General features: G+C 36.5%; 1 long non-coding RNA gene across 2 annotated transcripts; it reads right to left on the reverse strand.

Annotated features, from left to right (window-relative positions):
* Positions 1-923: 923 nt before the first annotated feature.
* Positions 924-9,136, reverse strand: LOC141279534 (uncharacterized). 2 transcript variants are annotated; one of them, XR_012333942.1, is made up of 4 exons: positions 9,010-9,103; positions 8,545-8,598; positions 2,727-2,864; positions 924-2,252 (listed from the first exon to the last, which is right to left on the reverse strand). It is a non-coding gene; the product is annotated as an uncharacterized lncRNA (long non-coding RNA). The 2 variants fall into 2 exon arrangements; XR_012333941.1 differs by having other exon boundaries at positions 8,545-9,136.
* Between the last annotated feature and the right edge of the window lie 1,223 nt (positions 9,137-10,359).

The following is a 10,359-nucleotide window of genomic DNA, read 5'->3' on the forward strand; positions in this document are numbered from 1 at the left end:
ATAATAGAAATTTTAATTGGCATAATAAAATGTAGGTTCATGTTTACCTAATATAGCTATCTCAGATTATTCAGGCATAGATGATGTAGTGAGTTCTGAACATTACCTATGTAACAATTAGCTTACTTTTAGCTTAATTCATATACACAATATATAAATGAAGCATAAGTTATATACATAGATGTTAAATCCTAAGTTCTACAATGTTACTTATTTGGGGGTATTTTGTTTCACCGTTAAAATGTCTTAATTGTCTGGAATTCAAGGGGTTGCATATTTCAACAGAATGGAAGGTAGGATTAGTCCACTTGTTATCCCACTAAACATCTGCTATTAAAAAATGTTCGTTACCTTTAAACCAAAGCCTAGATCCAGTAAAACCTAAAATAAAATGTGCCAAATGCTACTATAAATTTATTCCAAAGTACTATAGTTAAGCAATGTTAGTTAGCTTCTTCCTTAGAACTTAATAGTCCTTTTGGCCATACTGAAGAGTTTTTGTCACTCACCCCAATTTCTAGGTTTTATATGCTGAGAGGGTTTTTACAATCATATTTTGAAGCAAGTAAAAAAGTCAAGTGAAATGTGTGTAACCTAAATGTATGATCATTATGTACAAAATGCTGAGAATAGAGTTACATTTATCGTTAGTATATCATTTACGCATTCAACAAACATTTATGGAATCTTGTCTTAAGACAAGATGTTTTAAGATATTAGAGTGTTAATTAGGGAAATAGTGGAATGAATAAATATATATAAGTAAATAACTTCAAAATTTTTTACAGGGACTTCTTTTTAGATAGAATAAGATCTTTAGGATAGATGATAATGAAAATTATCATTATGATAACAATATCTATCACTGACATACACACACACTTACCAGACTTAGATTGACTTGCTAGTTTGTCAACATGAAATTATAGAAATAAACATTTTTATTTAGAAATGAGAAAACCTAGACCCAAAAAGTTAATTAACCTGGCCACAAAGTGCTAGTTAGTGACAAATACAAGACACAGCCCAAAATGTCATCGTCAAGTCTATGCAGTGAACCATTACCGAATGGACAGTATTGACCGAAAATAAAATACAACATCTGAAAGGGAATGAACCTAATTTACACATAGAGACTGGTGTCCCAACCTGGCTTCAGATACTTGAAGACAAATTCCCCAAAGAATTTGAACCACTCCCATTGTGTGTGGACACAACTATTGTTCTAAGTCCAGTGACAATCAGGTGTGAACTTCTGCTCTGGAACAAAGAAACAAAGCAAAAACTACAAAAATCAAAAACAAAACAAAACAAAATTGAAGCTGGGCTGAGCATTTTATCTGTTAATTTTCATTGCAGTTAGAGTTGCAGTTACACTTTCCTGATATGATATAGCAGCTACATGGGTTCTTAAGTCCAAAGATAAAGTGAAACTTACAGATCTAAGTGTTCTGCTGAGTATGTTTATTGAATACTTTGTGCCAGACACTGTACTAGAAAAACATTAACAAAATATTCCAGGAAGACTCAAGGGATATACAGTTAGTGGTGTAAATTAGGCCTATTAGGAAGAAATTTGAAGTCTGCCAAAGCCTGGTGTGGCAGAAACATTTACTGCTCATCAAACAGCCATGTGCTTCAGAATATTTTCCAGACCCCTTGCAGGTATATTAGGCTTTGTTCTAGCCTACAAGCTGTAAGTAAAAATGACATGTATCACCTTTGCATCAAAGTGTATAAGACCAGGTGTGTGACCCCCCACTTCCATCTTCCCCTGCTATGGAGTCTTGTTATGGAGGAACATGTTGAGATGACTATTTCACAAGGTCAGTATCTGCCTGGAGAGCCAACCATCTTGCATCAAAATTTGCAGGATTAAGAACGAAACTTTTGCCAAGGGAATAAGATGTAGAAGTTAACTCATTGTGGCAGCATTGTCTAGTTCATCATGAATAATACACGGCTCTTTTTTTTTCTGCAAGGGCTATTGCTAAACAAACTCTTTCAAGCATATCAATAGTTAATTAACAGTGATGCTCCTGATGCACAGAGAAATAATTGAATGTCTTCAAGTCGGATGTTTTGCCACTCCAGGGATTTCCTGTGTTTCCTTGAGGTCTTGTTCTGGAGATTTCCAGGTGTGGTACCACATTGTGAAGCTCCTAATCATGGGGTCAACAGGATCAACTTACAGAGAGATTTCTTACATCAGGTCTTACATCATTCTGACAGATATATATGTAATTTGGTACCTATTTGTGAGGGAGAGAATAAAACAGAGAAAAAGTTAAATTACCTCCTCTAGATCAGCACTGTCTAAGAGAAATATTATATAAGCCACATTTGTAATTTTAAATATTCTAGTAGCTATATTAAAAGAAGGAAAAAGAAAGAAAATTGATTTTTAATAATGTACTTTATCTAGGCCAGTATATCCATCAAATATCATTTTAACATGTAATCAGTATAAAAGGTTATTAATTTCACTTGAAGTCTTTGAAATCTGATGTGCATTTTAATCTTAAAGCATATCTTAATTTAGACTGGTCACATTTCAAATGCTCAATAACCACATGAGGCTGTATTTAACAGCACAGCTCTAGATTTAACTTAAATCTATTCCACGTTTATTAAGTTTATGTTAGGCATTGTATTAGGCACACTCAAAACATTGTTGAATTTATTCATTGTAATATTCTTTTGAGTTAACAAATGAATGCACTCACAGAGTCAGAAAATGATAGAGCTAAGATTCAAAACCATTCTCCCTCCTGCTTCTGGAGATGCTCTAGGCAAGTAGATTGCAGTGGAGAGTCCCGTGTCATCCAACTAAGAACAATGAGGCCACCCAGTAAGGTAATGGCCTTGGTGATGGAGAGAAGGATAAAGTTAATGAACATTAAAGCGGTATAGTCGGAACTACTGTACCTAATGACTGATTGCATACCGGATGGTGAGAATGGAGGGGCTTGTCGAGGGTGAGTTCCTACTTCTGACTGGAGAAACTGGATTGGCAATGATGCAGTTCAGAGAGAGAATGACATGCGACTTGTTAAGGTGAAGTTGAGATTTAGCAATTTTGGGTCACTGGAATTGCCACTACAGTGCAAGGAACCTAACCCATTTTTTTTGTTTGTTTTAGCCATGACTAGGTTATATTTGGTCACAAATGCCACATAATAATGATTTAACACCTGCTATTTAAGAAAAATAATATCTGCATAACAGAACTACACATGGGTTGGCACGTCTTTAGTGTTATTACAGAAAGAGGAACACCAACATCTAATTCAACAACCTCAGATTTACAGCACGTAGAAGCTTCTATGTGCTTCTTTATATCTTTTTAAAAGATACCCATTTAGCTTTGTCACCACACATGCAACAGTGATGATTTTTGTGGGGTTTCATAGTCATGTGCTTATCTTTGGACCTGGAAGAACAATTCCAAGTGATGCCACCTGGGCCTGAGCCATCTGCCTTGGCAGGGTCTATTAGATGGTGGTAGGCCATGTACTTTGGAAAATCTGATCTTAATAATCCAAAGCTACTCAGCTCTTTACTCTGATCAAATCACATCATTAACTGCATAATGCAGGATACAAGAGGTGACTAAGAACAAAACTTGGAGGAATCCAAGCATCTCATAAGCAATTGACAGAGACTACTGGCCAACAGATGGTAACTTGTTGTGAAAAAAAGAAAGTAACAGTTATCCTAGAAAGTCATAATTGAGCTATTTTTATTTCTCTATATAAATATTCTTAAAGCTGTTTGCAGTAAGTGGAGATGTTATTGTATTCGATAATGGGTAAAATTTATTTAAATTGACTTTGAGTATGTCTTCACAGACACCTACTGAAACCAGTACATGTAGTCATCTTAAATAAGGTATGTGCAGAAATACTGCTGCAGATTGCTACAGGTGCTCTAGATTAAAGAAAAGAACTGTTAGGTTTCCCACTACTCATGCAGCCTGCTTTCAAGATCAGTAGTAAGATTTACTGTATTTTATTGTAAAGTATTCCAAGATTGTTTGGACTTTTTCAATCATGACTGTTTTCCTGTCCATTAGTTACTTATGCTCTCAAGAATTAGTCTTTAGAAATATGAAATTTGACAAAAGGGATAACTGCAATTCTGAGGTAATAAGGCAAGTTTCATGCAGAATGAATTTGCCAAGCAGGGGGTATCTTTTATAGCCACTCTGTGTTGAAGAGGTTTCAACTGGTACTCATACCTCATGTAGTACGGAGAAAGCTTTACTTTGATCACAGGTCTCCTTGTTAGTAAAAACAAAAACTGTTAGCTGATGGTAGGAGGAATTGCCTTATCCTGAGCCCTTGGGCTCACAGCTGATATTCCTTCTGAGTTCTGGTTAGTGATTTATTCTACCGGGATTCCCTTGTACTTTGAAGTGCTCTAGGACGCAGTTAGCCCAATACTTTTCTTTATCCCCCTCAGTCACTGAAAGCTGTTGAAAACCAGCTATTCCCTTCCCAAATACTAGTACCCCAACTTAGCAAAAATCATCCTTTAAAAATAAATAAAATTTAGAAAAACAATTGACTACACTGAGTATCAGGTTACATATTTGCAAGCCGAGAAGGCAACAGTTATTCAGAACCTCAAACATTCAGTAGCTTGCACATTTCTAGGCATTGACCACATCTGCACCTACATATCACATTATGCACATGTGATTACTTGAAACTGTTTCTCAAACAGTATTTTGTTTTTATTACTTTTGTCAAAAATATAAATGCCACATATATGTTTAAACATAAACCTTTCTGATTACTTATTTGTAAAATTCCACTTAAACTAAAACATGTTCCTGGGATCCTTTTACCATTATTATAAGTGTACATGGCTTATGAATTACAAATATAGAATTATTTTCTGCATATTTAAGCTTATCTTATTTCTCTGCCTTTCCCCCTGTTAAATACTTTCTTCTGGTTTTCCCTTGACCTAATCTGTCCTTTGATCATCCTTCTAATTTCTTAGGTCAACTGAGGCATAAGCAGATATTTGTCATTTAGTCATTTTCATTCTTGTTTTGATCCATTTTTATATGTCTATTACCTTGTATAAGATTACTCCAGATCGTTTCTCAAAATCTTTTACAAATCTGAGCTGAATCAAAGTACTAATATTAAACTCTTAAAAATATTTTGTTATAAGACATCTTGTATTTGGCCTTCACTTTCCATTTTATTTGGTAAGCAAAAAATTTTCCCTTTATCCCTATAAACAAAAATGTTGATATCAAAGGCAGCTGGTCTTTCTTTGCCGAGTCTGAATTATATAAATTGTAGTGTGCAGTTAAATATTTTGGGGAAGCTATACCAGCACAACTAAAACACAGAGGTTTTTAGTGATACAAATCATAAACCCAGGCTCACAATGAAAGAGATACTGTAAGAATAAAACATGCTACAAATTGATGAAGCATGAAAAATAAAAACACATAAGAAAAACCTACCGTAGTGTCAAAATTACATTAGTCATGTTAAACTCTTCAAGTTGGAAAACTTAAAACAGAAGACTAAGGTTTTACCTAAAATTCCCCTGTTTAGTTTTGATTGAATTTTTCTTCCCCAAGATTTATGAACTTGTTCTAAATTCAATCTGCTTAAAAGTATAACATTGCTTTTTATGACATGGGAGAAATGGTTTATTTCCCATAAAATATGGATAGAAATTTAATGCTTATGTGTTTGATGGTATAGAATATATAATGTAATAAATAGCATTTCGTTATGGAACTGTCTTGCTTTAGTGTGCCTCTACATCTTAGATATGTAAAGGAGGCAATTTTCAACTATAAAAATTTAAGATGCATACTTTATCAATAAAAATAACATACAAGTTGAGTGCAAATGAAGATGTAGGAATTGAATGTAATTTTTCCTCACATGCATCATTTTAAAGTAATTTTGTTGAATAATTCTGGATTTAAGACATGTGGACAAAAGGAAGTTCAGTTAGAAGTTTTCGAAATTTGAGAGGTAGTCATTGTCTTCCTAATTTGAACACCCCCGCAAAAAAATATATAATTAGAACTTCATGAAATATATGTGGAAAGCAACTGGAATTAGGAAAGATTGCATATATTTTGAATTTTTAATTAAATCATAAATTTAATATTATCAGTCATAATCTATATTTCATGCTAGTTTTCAGCACATTATTTACTATATGACACTTGAAGAAAACCACCAATTTCTAAAAGAAATCATAAATCTAATTGTAGGAAGAGAGAGAAATTAGAAAAACAAAATATGCTGAATATTATTTTATACTTTTCAGAGTAATGAATAGGTATTCATATCTTCTAGTATATGTAGAAGGATAGCAGATTTTATTGTGAAAGCACCAATTATTATGTAAAAATAGTAATTTATTTAAAAAATCAATAAAATATATAGAATCACTAAATAACATGCAATAGCCAAATTTTTCCTTAAATTTTATAGTTCATAATTCCTGGAGAAAGCCAATTCTAAAGTTTTGTAAAATGGAGCGCATCATAAATCACATAAATTACCATTGAGTATTTAGCATCTTTTAATATATTTTCAAAATTCTTTATTTCAAAATAACTGACTTTATTTCTTGGAAAAGTGTAGCAGAAATAATATTTATACTCTCAACAAAACTTTCAGAGACAAATTCTGGTTTCAGCATAATCTTCCGTACTTAAATTCATATATCATGACTATATGTTACCAAGGCAATTTTATCTAGCAGGTAAAATTCAAAATAAAGTTGTATAATATCTGTAGCTAAAGATCATTTTTAATTTATAATATTTTTATTCCCATCATATCTCATGTCACAAACTTACAGAAGAATGGCAACTCTTAAAAGAATCGTCATGAGTCTTAGAATTTAAACATAAATTTTTCAGCTTGCTTAATTTAAGTTCTTTTCCCCTTAAAATATTAATTAAAAAATACCTCTGCCTTTACTACTGAATATCATTTCATTAAGCAGAAGGAATCATAGATATACACATTTATCAAGTTTAAAGAGCTTAGCACATGTTTAAAATAATTTTGATCATGTTTTCTACAAAAGATGAGCAGCTTACATTTTTCATATATTCAGCCTCTTGTTATAATGTGCTGCTTGATATCAAAATCTTGCATAAAATATTATTAATGAAACATTTTTCACAGAAATTCAAGTATATTGTAAATATATGGTAAATACTATGCTATATGTAGTTTAAAATGAATGCTATAGAAATTCTCTAATAAATTTGGTAATTTTTACCATTCTCCATGAAATTAGCCGTTTGAGGTAAAAAGGCATCTTTCAACATTGGGTTTTATAGATGTAGACATTGATGTAGCTATTATAGAAAATGCTAGGATTTTTCCTGTTATTATTGCATTTTAAAAAAATTCTCTATGGCCTAGAAAATAAAAGTTAATATTTTATGTTTTTCCAAATATTCTAAGAAATGAAACTTCTGAAAAAAAACTTTATGGAATAATTAGTATATATTTAGAAATTCAGAGAAAACAAACCAGTCATATTTAATTCTGGAATGTATCAAGACCTCCTTTTTTTACATTTTTTTCCTTTGAATCACACTTTTTCTCTTCCAAGTAACATTTTCCTTATGTTATACTTTCTATTAGACATCAAGTTTCCTGATATATGTTTTGGGTCTACATTTAAAAAGACCTTTTCTGCTAGCTTTCTTTTAACTGTGTGCCTTTCAGAGAGACTCCTTTCTTTTCTAATCTTTTCTAATTTTTCTTCACCAGACTTTTAGCCCCACACTCAGCTGACTGACTGAGACAGGTTGTAGAGAAATTTCTGGACATGTTGTTAACATCTGACACAGTGAGAAAAAAAGCCAGCACAGTCACAAGGCAGGTTCAAGGAGAAGTGGCAGCTCCTGGAGAGGGAAACTTCTGTGTGTTTGCTAGTTGCTGGTTACCTGCAACACACTGGTTAAATTCAAATCCATTCATTTCTCGTGTCTCTCCCTCTAAACCACTGTAATGCAAACCAAAAGGACCTTTATGGATGTTTTTTATTGATGTGTGCAAATCAAGTGTATCTTTTAATTAGTCTTGTCTGACATTTTCCACAATACTTTTAGTAGACAGTATTATATAAATATGTCTGGTGACTTTATGGAGGTGGTTGCCTAAATTTTTCTTTGGATAAAGCCTTTAATGCTTTCACCCAGGATCCGTAGAGGAGCTACCCGAGTTTGGGAAGTTTAGTGCTGCTCTTTGTACTTTAACTTTTAATATCAGAGCACATATTGAAACCATAAACACAATGAAAATTCAAAAAATATTCCGACTATATTAGAAGAATATATCCCCTCCTTTTTTATCCTTAAAGAGCCAAGGGCGTGGGGAGTGGCAGGAAGAAACATTCTTAAGATCTAAGCCCTGGACGCCATCCTGCGAGCGCTTAAAACCCTTAGAATCGTGCAACGTGAAGAACACCCCCTTTCGAAATCTAAAACAATATTAGATTCCCAAAACATATCGGCAAAGAAAGCCTTACCGTCAAACGCTTGCAGCAGGTTCCAGCTCAGACCCAGACTGAAAAGTTGAGCAGCTGGTGAACAAAAGTTTTAGCTTTTTTTTTTTTTTTTAAACGAAGTCTGCAAAACTAATTTCCCTCAAAATAGGGCTCAATTTCCGTTAAAGAAAGCAGCGCTTACAAATCTCAGAATTCCTGATCACCCCCACCCTATCCCACCTCTGAGCACTGGAAAACAATTCGAACTTTCACACGGATGTAAAGGTTTATTGCAAAGCCACTATTCTACAGGACAACTTAAAAGGAAAGGGAGATGGTCAGGCTGAAGCCTGAGGGACGGGGCTAGGGAAAAGGTTCTGCCTTGGTGACATTTCTCAAAGATTAATCAATACTTTTTCCTAATTCAAACCAGATGTCTGGCCCAGTTTGCTGTACCCATTAATCCCATTAACAACTTCAAAGACCTGGTCCCCGTCCTCTGGACACCTGAGACAATGAAAATAACAGGGCGACGCTGCTGGTGGCACATTTGGGGTCCCGGGCGGGATAGGTGAGCGCCGATATTCTCCTGATGCGACACGTCCCAGGAATGATGCGACTGTTCCTGCAGCTCATTATGAGCGGGCGGCGTGCTTACCTTGTATAAACGACTTGGCCCCCAGCAGACGGTGTCGTCCCTCAAGCATGTGACGGTATCAAAGCCCAGCCGCCGCTCGCATTAATTTACTGGTGGAAAGTTTTCTAATTCATTTTCTATGATGCAAGATTGTAACCAGGGAGACCCGAACTTTAAGGGATACCGAAGTGCAATATTTTTTCAGTAAATGGAACCATGGCGGGAGGTGGGGAGGGGTGCGATTAGCTGATTTATCTTTGAGCGGAAGAGAGATGGGTTTCTGGAGGAAAACAAGGGGACGTGGGCTGGCTCCTGAGGGAAAAGACTGGAAATGTGCGTGCAATATACACTTCACTTGTGACCGGGACGTAATCGCTTCGGAATACTCCTGATCCAGGAAAAGTTCTTCTTGGTGGACAAGTGGCTAGGAAATGGAGTGGGACTAGGAAATCGGGAGGGAGGACATTTGCGGAAAGCAGAGGAAAAGACCCCACCTGGCACCGCAGGTGAGGATGCCAGAGTCAGGACATCTGCAACTGTCACCGCCCCATGCTTTCTACCACCCCACCGGGTCTCGTTCCTTGCAGCACCGAAAATGGCCCTTTCTTTGCTCGTGGGTCACTTCCCAGCATCCTCGGATCTGACGTCCCAGTCCATTAACAACCCACCCACAGACACCGGCTGTAAAAAGCTAGGAGTGCCCCTGCGCCCAGGGCACGAATTGATGTGAAGTTTGAGAAACTTATCTGAGCGCGCGCCAGACTAGCTCTGGTCTTTTCCCTTAATCCTAGTGCTCCTTTCGTGCTCCTCCACAGTTAGGCGCAGCCCAAGCTTTCCTGCAGGTGACAGTACCCAAGGGGCACTGACAAGACACCTTTCATGAGAGCAGTGAGCAGGTCGGACACTGGGTGCGGGGTTGGGGCTGGAGGGCGCTGCGGCGCGGCCTGGCCGACAGAGTGGGAAAGGGAGCCGCTGCCCGCCGGGGCTCGGGTTTAGGCGCCAGGCGCGCCGCTTGCAGTCCCGGCTGCTGGCAGGGGCGGGCGGGCGTGGGCGCGCTGCGTGCGTCCAGCCGGCGATAGGAAGTGGAACTGCGAGCGCATGGCGCGGACTGAGCCGGAGTTTTGGAGGGAGTTCGCATGTGGTCAGCACTGGGCTCCTAAGCCAGCCCCCAGCTCACGTTACACTCTATTTATAACCTCTCAGAGCCGTTTCCCCTTGAA

This window comes from Tursiops truncatus, chromosome 9 (assembly GCF_011762595.2).
Source record: "Tursiops truncatus isolate mTurTru1 chromosome 9, mTurTru1.mat.Y, whole genome shotgun sequence".
NCBI lineage: Eukaryota > Metazoa > Chordata > Mammalia > Artiodactyla > Delphinidae > Tursiops > Tursiops truncatus.